General features: G+C 38.3%; 1 protein-coding gene across 4 annotated transcripts in view; it reads left to right on the forward strand.

Annotated features, from left to right (window-relative positions):
* The window catches only part of fam184ab (family with sequence similarity 184 member Ab), a 220904-nt gene that overhangs the window by 51515 nt on the left and 156328 nt on the right, over positions 1–13061 (forward strand). Inside the window, exon 1 of one of the 4 annotated variants that reach the window (XM_080882222.1) lies at positions 9351–9482. The exons of the other annotated variants lie outside the window; for them this stretch is intronic. The gene's annotated coding sequence lies outside the window, so the exon portion shown is untranslated. Of the gene's footprint in view, positions 1–9350; positions 9483–13061 lie in introns of those variants that run through there. 4 annotated transcript variants of the gene reach the window in all.

Consider the following 13061-nt stretch of genomic DNA (forward strand, 5'->3'; position numbering starts at 1 on the left):
TGTACCAACATAGAGCAGAGCAGCTATCTGAACGCTACCCCAACAGAAGTCGATTATCTTGTTAATAATTTCACCTCCTCACTACGTACGACTCTGGATACTGTAGCTCCTGTGAAAACTAAGGTCTCTAATCAGAAGTACCTGACTCCGTGGCATAATTCTCAAACACGTACCCTAAAGCAGATGACTCGTAATCTGGAGAGGAAATGGCGTGTCACAAATTTAGAGGATCATCATTTAGCCTGGAGAAATAGTTTGCTGCTTTATAAGAAAGCCCTCCGCAAAGCCAGAACATCTTACTATTCATCACTGATTGAAGAAAATAAGAACAACCCCAGGTTTCTCTTCAGCACTGTAGCCAGGCTGACAAAAAGTCAGAGCTCTTTTGAGCCAACCATCCCTTTAACGTTAACTAGTAATGACTTCATGAACTTCTTCACAAATAAAATTTTTATCATTAGAGAAAAAATTACCAGTAATCATCCCACAGATGTAATATTATCTACAGCTACTCTTAGTACCATTGATGTTAAGTTAGACTCTTTTTCTCTAATTGATCTTTCTGAGTTAACTTCAATAATTACTTCCTCCAAGCCATCAACGTGTCTTTTAGACCCTATTCCTACAAAACTGCTCAAAGAAGTCCTGCCATTAATTAATTCTTCGATCTTAAATATGATCAACCTATCTCTAATGATCGGCTATGTACCACAGGCCTTCAAGCTGGCTGTAGTTAAACCTTTACTCAAAAAGCCATCTCTAGACCCAGCAGTCTTAGCTAATTATAGGCCAATCTCCAACCTTCCTTTCATATCAAAAATCCTTGAAAGAGTAGTTGTCAAACAGCTAACAGATCATCTGCAGAGGAATGGTTTATTTGAAGAGTTTCAATCAGGTTTCAGAGCTCATCACAGCACAGAAACAGCTTTAGTGAAGGTTACAAATGATCTTCTTATGGCCTCTGACAGTGGACTCATCTCTGTGCTTGTCCTGCTAGACCTTAGTGCAGCATTCGATACTGTCGACCATAATATCCTATTAGAGCGATTAGAACATGCTGTAGGTATTACAGGTACTGCACTGCAGTGGTTTGTATCATATCTATCTAATAGACTCCAATTTGTTCATGTAAATGGAGAGTCCTCTTCACACACTGAGGTTAATTATGGAGTTCCACAGGGTTCAGTGCTAGGACCAATTCTGTTTACATTATACATGCTTCCCTTAGGCAGTATCATTAGAAGACATAGCATACATTTTCACTGCTATGCTGATGACACCCAGCTCTATCTGTCCATGAAGCCAGATAACACACACCAATTAGTTAAACTGCAGGAATGTCTTAAAGACATAAAGACCTGGATGGCCGCTAACTTTCTGCTTCTTAATTCAGATAAAACTGAGGTTATTGTACTCGGCCCTGAAAAGCCTAGAAATATGGTATCTAACCAGATTCTTACTCTGGATGGCATTACCTTGGCCTCCAGTAACGCTGTGAGGAACCTTGGAGTCATTTTTGACCAGGACATGTCCTTCAATGCACATATTAAACAAATATGTAAGACTGCGTTCTTCCATTTGCGCAACATCTCTAAAATTAGAAATATCCTGTCTCAGAGTGACACTGAAAAACAAGTTCATGCATTTATTACTTCCAGGCTGGACTACTGTAATTCATTATTATCAGGATGTCCAAAAAACTCACTGAAAAGCCTTCGGCTAATCCAAAATGCTGCAGCAAGAATACTGACAGGGACTAGAAAGAGAGAGCATATTTCTCCTGTTTTGGCTTCCCTTCATTGGCTTCCTGTTAAATCCAGAATTGAATTCAAAATCCTGCTCCTCACATACAAGGTCTTAAATAATCAGGCCCCATCTTATCTTAATGACCTTGTAGTACCATATCACCCTATTAGAGCACTTCGCTCTCGCTCTGCAGGCCTACTTGTTGTTCCTAGAGTATTTAAAAGTAGAATGGGAGGGAGAGCCTTCAGTTTTCAGGCCCCTCTTCTGTGGAACCAGCTTCCAGTTTGGATTCAGGAGACAGACACTATCTCTACTTTCAAGATTAGGCTTAAAACTTTCCTTTTTGCTAAAGCATATAGTTAGGGCTGGACCAGGTGACCCTGAATCCTCCCTTAGTTATGCTGCAATAGACGTAGGCTGCCGGGGGATTCCCATGATGCATTGAGTTTTTCCTTTCCAGTCACCTTTCTCGCTCACTATGTATTAACAGACCTCTCTGTATTGAATCATATCTGTTATTAACCTCTGTCTCTCTTCCACAGCATGTCTTTTATCCTGTCTTCCTTCTCTCACCCCAACCGGTCGCAGCAGATGGCCGCCCCTCCCTGAGCCTGGTTCTGCCGGAGGTTTCTTCCTGTTAAAAGGGAGTTTGTCCTTCCCACTGTTGCCAAAGTGCTTGCTCATAGGGGGTCATATGATTGTTGGGTTTTTCTCTGTATCTATGAAGCGCATAACTATTTTTAAATCACGGTAGCTCTGCAACCACGTAAGCTAGCGCAATAATTTTTTTTGCATATGAAACCTGAGGAGTTGTACTTACATCTTATGCCATCAGCTTGTCCTCGGTCACAGTTTCCTTCCACATATAGCTTTGCAAAAACTGCATAAAAAGCACTTGTAGCAACAAAAACATAATATTCCAGAAACCTTTGCCGATTCGATCAGCTGTTCATAACACTTTCTATGTCCATCAGCACTGCCCGAAACCGGAAGTGATGTCATTTTGCGGAAATGTAGTTTTTTACTATCAGGGCCTTATGAGCCTATACTGGTGTTTTTAAAAGTTATGTTTGACTTTATGACTTTCTGTGTCGTTTCTAGGATGCTTAGGACTCATATTGCACTGCTGGAAATAGTTTATTTTGATGCATATGCTGGTTTTTTTTTTTGCAAATTTGCATTATAATATTTATTTTTGCTTTTCCTGGAGTATATAAAAATTGGTGTATTTCAAAAATAAAACTATGAAGACACTCAAAATAAATTTCCTGTGGTGGGAAACTATTTTGTGCAACTTTTTTGTATTTACAGTTTTGAGGGATAAGCCTATTAAATTTCTCTAACTAGAAATATATGTTAAAAAAAACAAAAACGATTTTCAATTTTTTTGTAGTTTATTGCACTTTTTGGAATTTATGTAATTACTATGCCACTTAATGCATGCATATTATTAAAATTTGGGCTATAACGGTTGTATTGATGTATAGCAACTTGAAATGCTCCCAAAAATGGCACTACAGCATGTAAAAATATAATATAAGCTCTGGCGGACTTGGTTCTATGGTAGGTCTTAAAGGGTTAACATGCCTTCAGTTAGTTGTCATATTAATAATTAATTCCTTTTAGCCATATGTACACTGTAGATGTTCATTTCTAGCTTAAGGTTCCGTTCACATTAATTTCTTTGTAGTAAAACCCTCCTCCCACCACCCAAGCAGCCCCAGTGATCATTGCTTATCACTGGCAAAGGTAAAGCTAGGTGTAGGCTGGATAGCATTATGATATCCCTTGAGCACATTAAGAACTTGCTTACTTTACAGTAAGTTTGTAAAGTAAGCAAGTTCTTACTTACTTTCTTACAAGTTCTTACAGCGCAACAGCGCAACAGTTTCAGTCAGTTTTCTCTATCCTGTCTCCAGCTTGTCAAAAATGCTGGTGCTTGTTATCTCAAAACCAGTTGAGATTGGAAGATGTTGTAGACAAGGTTGCCCCCTATCCCCCCTTTTATTTGTAATTGCAATTGAACCACTTGCTATTGCTGTAAGAGAACACTGTGTGATCACGGGTATAGAGATCGGAGGGCTCGACCATCGAATAGCTCTTTATGCTGACGATGTGATCCTCTTTCTTAAAAATCTGGGAAAATCTATTCCAGCCATTTTAGACCTAATTGGAAAATTTGGACATATTTCTGGTTATAAAATCAATAAATCAAAATCTTCTATAATGCTTTTGAACTCAGAAGAAAGTATGAATCCACCTAAATACACCTGCCATTTTAGAAATGTGAATCAGTTTACTTATCTAGGTATTCAGATTGTCCCGAAATTGGAAGAGGTGGTGAACCATAATTATAGTCCAATTATGACTGACATATCCAAATCAGTGGAGAGATAGTCGAGTCTCCAAATTTCACTGATTGGTAGAATAAATATGCTAAAGATGAACGTGCTCCCTAAGCTTCTGTATCTGTTTCAGAATATCCCCTTGCCACCCCCCTCAGACTTTTTCCTTAAAATAAGAAAACTGTTTAATCAGTTTTTATGGAATAACAAGCTTATCACTTTTGTACTTGCCCTTTGATGCAGGAGGGCTGCAATGTCCTAACATGGTTTGGTATTACTGGGCAGCCCAGTTAAGAACTATAATGTTCTAGTATGTTGCAGAAAAGCCCCCCGCATTGAGAACTATTGAGTCTCTCTCTCTTAGGCTTCCACTTCCTACATATGTATATTCTGATAAATATAATAAACTCAAAGACATTACGCTTAATCCTATAGTTAAAAACATGATTTATATCTTACATGTCACTCAAAGATATTTAAACGTAAAATCTCCCCTCTCCGTTTTTAGCCCGATTTGGGGCAACAATTATTTTGCCCCGGGTAGGGCGGACGGTGGTTTTAAAATGTGGGCAGACTCGGGGCTGGGACTGGTGAAGGATGCTTTCGGGGGTGATGGAAGACTTTTACGTTTTGAACAACTAATCTCTAAATTTAATATTCCCCGAAAGCACTTTTTCAAATACCTACAGTTTAGGAGTTTTATCAGGTCTTATCATAATGATTTTACACATATTCCCCCGCTGTCCACATTAGAGAAAATCCTAACCAAAAACCCCAGTGGTAGAGGGATGATATCTGAATTATATAACTTGATGATGACATCCTCTCCTGATTCATCTGCTGCTAAGCTTGAAGCTTGGAGGTATGACTTACAGGAGGACTTGACAGTGGAACAATGGAGTAGAGCATGTAAGCTAGCCCAAACACAGACAGGGAACACACGTCTAAAATTGCTACAGTTTAATTGGTTGATGAGTGTACATAACACCAGAAAAACTTAACAAATTTAATATGCAGATTCCTGATATCTGTAATAGATGTGAAGAAGATAAGGGCACATTGCTCCACTGTTTATGGTCATGTCCAAAAATAAAGGAGTTTTGGGAAGAGGTTGGAGCAATGATAAAGGAGATTTTGTCAATTAAACTTGTGATGGATCCCAAACTTTTCCTACTGGGATTATATCCTGTAGGGTGTAACATAGATCATTTTGAAAAAATCTTCATAAACATGGGAATACTACAAGCAAAGAGAGTGATAGCTCTAACGTGGGGGAGTCTTGGCAAACAAAGTATTTCACATTGGTTCAAAGAATTGTCTTTATGTTTACCATTAGAGAAAATTACATATACTCTAAAAGATAAACAAGAAATTTTCCAGAAAATTTGGGGGCGCTACATCCAGTATATTGGGAATAAAGATCTATCTGGTTTACTGTGTGAGACAGGGACAGCCTATCTATTCCCTGTACAGGACCACAACCATATGCTGCAATCTGAAAATTATTCTTTAAAATCTGTCAGAGGTCTCATGGACTCAAGTGCTTTCATTGAATGTACCTTGTGTTTCGTTTATTGTGTAAATTTGTTTGTGTATGTACTTTATATATGTATATATGTAAAACTTTAATAAACATAATGTTGGAAAAAAAAAATGCTGGTGCTAGACTCCCCACAGAAAAAGAGATCTAAATAAACCTGTTTTAGCTTCCATCCATCAGTTGCCAATAAGGTTTAGAATAGATTTCAAGATCATCCTGTTTGTCTACAAACAGGATGATCTTGAAACCTTCATGGTTTGCCTCTTGATCGAGTGCTTCAGACTGTCCCCCACTCTAGATTTAAACTCAGAGCAGAGCAGGTGTTCTGTGTTTGCCCCTGATTGTGGAGCAGCAGTCCACTCACAGTCAAATCTGCTCCCGCCATTGAGTCGTTTAAAACCATAATATCTCCATTGCCTTTTGCAGCCAACTCTGTACCTACTAACATGTATTTCACTTATTTCTTATTTATTCCATTTTTTAATTAGTTTTAATCTATTGTAACTGTTTTACAGCACTTTGGTTGCTATATAAATAAATTTGAGTTGAGCTGACTTACATTTCCACACAGTCCCAGTCATTGTTACCACAGTTCTACTGTGCAATCAAACCAACAAAAGAATGCAGATTTTTACCGTTTCAGCAGTGACATAGCACTGAAAAGGCCATCTCAAAACAGATCTGTTTATGAAGGTGATGGAGCCTGGTGGGAATTCATTGTTTTGCCTCTGTAGTTAGGATTTCTTCTCACCATCAATCCCTCGTTGATATTTCCCAAGACTGGACGAAAGCTGGAAGTTAAGTTCCAGATTTGGCTAATCTGACCTTTTTGTTCAAACCCAACTTGCAGAGTTTTGCATAAAATGTCTGAATCCATTTATTTTTTAAAATGTGAACTGGCCTCAGAGATGCTACTGTTAGCTGTATCTTCTAATTCTTCCTTAACCATGCCAACAAGCTGTGTTGTTGTTTACAGTGGCTCTCACGCAGTGAGCACTTTACAGCACCCTAGCTACATTCTCGCATTCACTCCATTCACTGTGTTCAGTGAGCATATTCTTTTTAGCTCATTCAAGCACAACACTGCAGCACATGACGGTGGTTTACAAGAATACCCAACTACATTACTTACCATCCAGAATGATCCGTTACTGAGATAAAATGTCAGTGAAAGATATTTCACAGGTGAAAAATCTAACCCACCAGAGACAAATTCTTGTGATTGTTATCATGCTGAATTAATGGTTTGTGTGGGTTTTGTGTTTTTCTCCCAGATTTAATTAAAATCCATGCAATAGTTATTGAGATAATTTAACTAAAAACCTAAAATATCTGCTTTATCCTCTAAAAAAAAAAAAAAAGACAATCCATACATTTCTAGTGATGTTTCAATATCATTTTCTGAATTTGAAGGACATGGGAAGCCAGGAAATAATAAATAAACTAATTAAACAATTTTGTCACTAACACAGATGGTTTATTTGGACTGATAATTATTAACTTATAATTATGTGTGGGAGTTCAGGCTTTGCAGTAGTGACATTTTTTTCCTTTCAAATAGACTGTGGCACCTCTCCCGCTGGGCTGCTTAAAGAGCCAGAAAGACTAAAACTATTTTTTCAAAAGCTCATGTGCCAACTGAGCCACCAGGACACCTTAGTCACAACGTATTTTTAGCCGGGACCTACAGTCGCCTCAGACACAGTAACACTCACCTGTCTGCTTAGGATCAATATTTCAGCGGTAAACTGGGCATCTACAAACTAGATTGGCTGCCAAGCAGCAGACCAGCTGTCAGCAGCACTCAGCGTGACAATGTGTCTCAGTAAAAGGCTTTAAATCGTGCAAAAGGGCTCACATTACCTCTGTTTAATCACTGTGCATGCGCCGTATGTACTGTGTTGGATTAGCTTACCGGCTTTAATGAAGGAACACTCTACATATCCCACTGTTTTCCCTGAACATTATTTAAATTATGCCAAACCAGATCTGTTATCAGTTTTAACTCTGCATTTAACTTATTGTGCATTTCTTGACTCTTGACACTTGCATATTTAACAGTTTTGTGTGACCTTCCAAGGGACAATAGGTGTTCATAAATGAGCTGTTTTATGACAATTGAGAATCTTTACATCTCACAAATCTTACATATTTTTATACTGACGGTCATTAAAATGCATTGACCATGTTTTTCTTCTTTTTTCCCCACTTAGATTCACATTTAATGCAAATAATAAAATTGCAGCATTCAAAAGCATGCATTCAGTTTTTTATTATCAATTATCTGAACAGTCATCTGATTATTTTCTAGAAAACTATTACATTGATCTTGTCTCAGCACCCTGTTTGGATTCAGTTTTGTATTTAGAGGCTCCCACAGTGCTCAGGTTATTATCTGCAGCGAGAAGTAGCATAGGTAAGCACATTTAAAAAAATAAAAAAATAAAAGTTAAATACTGCCTGCGTCAAATATGTGCTTTGTGGATCCTTAAAAGTATTTTTATTTATTTTTTCTATTTATCCTTTACTTGTTGAAGGGCAGCAGTTTAAAAAATAAGATCCATATTTCTGCCGGTGTGTGAGCAATGAGTAGGCAGCTCATTGCTGAGCCTCAAAAAGAAATTCTGAGTATCTACGGTCTTTTTCAGTCAAGATAATAATGTCATTGGTTTTTTTGAATGTGTAGTTTGGCCCTGATACCTCTCCTTACTACTACTCTAGCTTAAATTCAAATTCAAATTTTATTTGTCACGTACACAGTCATACACAGTACGATATGTAGTGAAATGCTTGGACAACTGCTCGTGACCTAAAGAAAACAAAAAAAGGAAAAGGCTATGAATAAGATAGGAAATAAATATGAAAAATTAAAAAGGGTAAATTTAACTAGGAAGGAATAGAATATAAATTAAGGTTAAAAATGAAATAACTGTACAACACAAATTAGAATGAAGGGTAAATTTAACTGGGAAGAATAAGATAAAGATAAATATATAAATTAAAGTTGAAAATAAAATAACTGTACAACAAAATACACAATACACAATATAGAACTATATAAGAATGTATGAAGAAATCTAAATATAAATAAATATATACACAATAACAGCAGCTGTACAAGTATTAACCGGAAATGAAGAATATAGTGACCAGTGTTGTGCAAAACCAAAGTCCAGAAAGTCCAGTGTGTGTGTAAGAACTGTATGTGTGGGTCAGTACTGTGTGGTGGTGTGATTGAGAGACCGTATCGCCTGCGGGAAGAAGCTCCTCCTCAGTCTCTCTGTGTTGGTCTTCAGGGAGCGGAATCGCTTTCCTGACCTCAACAGAGAGAACAGTCTGTTGTTGGGATGGCTGAGGTCCTTCACGATCTTCCTGGCCTTGGTCCAGCACCGCCTGCTGTAGATTGAGTGCAGGTCAGGGAGCTCGGAGCGGATGGTGCGCTCAGCTGACCGCACAACCCTCTGTAGAGCTCGTCTGTCCTGCATGGTGCTGTTCCCGAACCAGGTTAAGATGTTTCCCGCCAGGATGCTCTCTATGGTGCACGAGTAAAAGTTCCTGAGCACCTTGGAGGGCAGTTGGAAGTCTCTCAAGCGTCTGAGGTGGTAGAGACGCTGTCGGGCCTTTTTCACCACGGTGTTGATGTGACAGGACCATGACAGGTCCTGCGTGATGTGAACTCCGAGGTATTTGAAGCTGTCCACTCTCTCCACTGGGCACTCGTTGATGACGGGGGTCTGGTAGTTCCTCTCCTGCTTAGTGCTGAAGTCCACTATCAGCTCCTTTGTCTTACTGACGTTTAGAAGGAGGTTGTTCCTCTGGCACCAGTTCTCCAGATTCCTAATCTCCTTCAGGTAGGCCGTCTCGTTGTCTTAAAGCTATAAGTAGATTAAAAAAATGTGTCTAAAAATGCAATGCAATGTGTTTTATGTCACTAATCACACACATACTGTAATATTTCCACTCCTGAGGTCCAGTTTAAGACCTTTCGCCCAGCGCGTAATCTGAGAGTTAGTTATTCCAAACAGGTGTGAAACAGGTGGGTGTTTCACTGATCCCAGCAACAGTATGATTTTCTTTTCTTGTCTAATGATTGGCACAGCAGAGCAATGAGACCAGTAAAGTGAACCGCTTTGACGGAGTTTATTTATTCTTTATTTATTCTTACCAACACTTCACATTCCTTCTGCTTGGCATCATAATATAGGGGCTAATAAAACAGTACTGAAACATACATTTTATTTCTTATATAATTATGCTGTAGGTAGTTTTCTGACTCCACATACAGAGAAGCGTGCAATGTTGAGGGTTTCACTGGACCATGTAAAGTTAATATACATGTTATTTTTTACTAATGCTTATATACTTCTTTTCTGCTAAAAATAGAAGTAGTTAAAGGCACATTTGGAATTCTAAAAGTAGTGTGTGTGAGTTATTTGTCTAAAAGCTTTAAAAATACTGTGAAAGTCAACTCGTGTCAAGGAGAACAAGGTCAGGACAGTAGCAAGTAAGAGATTCAAAATTCTCTCTCAGTGGAGTTTGTTCAGCTGGTGTGTTTGTTTCCAGCCCGTTGCTTTCCTGTACTTGTGTCAGGGTGGTTGTGGATGGATTTCCGTGACAAATTGCCCAAGGTCAGCTTGGGTCAACTTAGTAGGGATTATTTTAGGATCTGGATCTGAATCCTGGAGTTTCTGAAAGGCTACTTAAAGTCAGAGATGGGCATTTTGCATTCTTTTTACAAACACTTGCTATAATATTTAAATAACAAAACCTGTGAGACATCGTCGAGGAGGTATAGGAAACTAATCCAGATCTAGCTAGATATTCTTTTTTCTTCGGAGTCTGTTGGGAATTTTCAACCTTACTTTAGTTATGTAGTGAGCACCTCTTTTTGTTTGCAAAGTGCAAAAAGGTTTAGACATGCTGACCACATCTTTTACCTGCCACATTCACAAATATCACCTACGGCTATAAGTAATTATGTCCATGCTTCCAGGCTGGGAAATAACCATGGCCAGAGGCATTGTGTTTTACGGCTCTTTTGTCAATACATCTGTATGTAGGTATTTGCGCGTCATTAATGTGATGCCAAGATACAGTCAACGAATAGTCAACTTAAAAATCTTTACTGACATACATTAAAAACAGTCAGTGGAAACCAAAATCAGTTGCCCTGTGAGGGCTGGATTTAAAATATGAGCCACAGACTAGGGCTGGGCCATATTATACCGTTCACGGTAATACCGGTATAATGTTAGGCAACGATAGGAAAATGAAATATCGCGATAGAATGGGAGTAAAACGCGCATGCGCAGTGCCTTTGTTTTCATACGCACATGGCCGATTGTTGAGTGAAACAGATGAACCAGAATTGGTTTGTAAAAATGGTGCAACTTCAGTGATGTGGAACTGGTTTGGTGTTTGTCCGTCAGATACACGACAAAGCACATTTTTTTGCAGAACATGCAAGCGGCCGTCGTTATTGTCGTATTTGTCGGACTAAGATGCTCTTAAATCTGGGAGTAATCTGGGTCCTAAACTCCATATGCTTCAGGTCAAACAACACTGCAGCATCACTTAGAGTTAAAAACTGTCTAAATTCTTTCATCTTTAATAAAACGATCAGCATTGCTGCTTTACCAGGTGTAACTATAAAGTTTAACTTCCAGGCATCCATGAAAACAAAAGTTATTACATTTAACGGAGTTAGAAGTTAGCAGGAAGCTAGCGGAAGTTAGCTCGCTAGTTTCGCTAGTTACCTAAGCATGATATAGCATGTTCTGACGGAGAGATTTCTGAAAAAAATTCAAACGTACAGCTCTGCTATCACTTCCAACATAAATGAAGACAGGAAACTAAACAGCATTGACGTTTGTAGGGTTACTGAAGTTGGGCTAGCTGGTATATAATGATGTGCTACGTGATCGCTAACGACACAGCTATGTTAGCATAACATAAACAGTGAAGCTGGAGGACAAACACTAACACTTTTCCACTTATAAAAGTTAACGTGAAGGTTCTTCATGGTTAGAGACAAATGCAATCGCATGGCAGGATGCTGTAAACGGACCAAACTTCAGTCAGGAGAACAACTGAGATAATCCATCCACAATACGAGGTTAGTCATTAATATACTGCAACAACATGGGAATAGAGCAGCTGCCAGAGAATTCAACATTAATGAATCAATGGTACAGAAGTGGAGGAAGCAAGAAGAATGAGTTTAATAAAGTTTGATTTTTCTGACTGCTTTGTTTCGCTTAATGTGCCTTATAATCCCGTGCACCTTATGGTCCGAAAAATGCGTACTGCACACTGCAGTTTAATGTTGCAAAGCACCTCTTTTTAACTTCAGTGGATATTATACATGGTTATGCTCAGGATATGTCAGCCCATTTCTACTGGAAATGCCTTTTGGTTAAACTTTCAGCAAGGAATTTGCATTTGCACTGTTACATTTTTATAAAGCTTTAATGTACATAAAAACCAGCTTCTTGTTTAAGTGAAAATAAATGGAAGGTTGTCTTTTTGCGCTAGTAATGTTGTGGAGTTGTATTTTGTCTCGCATCAATTATATCGCAAATTTTCAAATATATATCGTGATAAATATTTTTGGCCATATCGCCCTGCTCTACCACAGACTATAGACTAAGCTATAGATACAGTGATTCAGTGCATTACATCAATACAATAAAATAATAAATCCATCATTTGCGAATCATAATGTCTTTCACGCATTGTTCAAAGGCCCAACCCTAGAATTAATACGTCTCAATCCATAAACCTCATATTGACAGATATCTGGCACGTTTTATGTCCTGGTGTTGAATGCTGATGTAGATTATGTAACCATGTCCCGCTTGCTGTCAGTTAATCATTTATGTTGTCAACTTTTCACAGCTTATTAGCTTATTATTAACAATACTGCATATTGTGATGACAGTTTTATCTGGATGGCACACAAAAGCTTATCTTTAAAGATAAACAGGCTTTATGCAGGGAGCGTAGGTTTAGTTAGGGTTTTTTTTTTGTTCTTTATTGTTGATGCCAATTGCTTGTTGCTTCTTTTTCTTTTCATTTGCCTGTCATTTAATTTCAGTGCATGTTACTTTCTATTACCCTGCAGGCAGACAGCTTCACAAATATCCTTTTATTCACCGCGGTCTGGTAAGGTTAAATTGGCATTTATTTGGCTTAGAGACATCATCAGTGAATGTAGACCAAATTTACTTTGTTAGCATCTGGCTCAGCCTTTAATGAGTCAGGGCTGCAAACCAAACACAGCACTCAGATTAAGTTAAAGCAAACAAACAAAAAAACTAAATAAAAAAAAACAAAAACTTGCACTGCTTCTTATTGTCATCATCTAAAGCAAGCCCCACTGTTTACTGATTGGTCTGACATCCAGCTGCCTCTACAGAAGTATTAATGGT

Source organism: Rhamphochromis sp. 'chilingali' (assembly GCF_963969265.1).
Source record: "Rhamphochromis sp. 'chilingali' genome assembly, chromosome: 5".
Taxonomy (NCBI): domain Eukaryota; kingdom Metazoa; phylum Chordata; class Actinopteri; order Cichliformes; family Cichlidae; genus Rhamphochromis; species Rhamphochromis sp. 'chilingali'.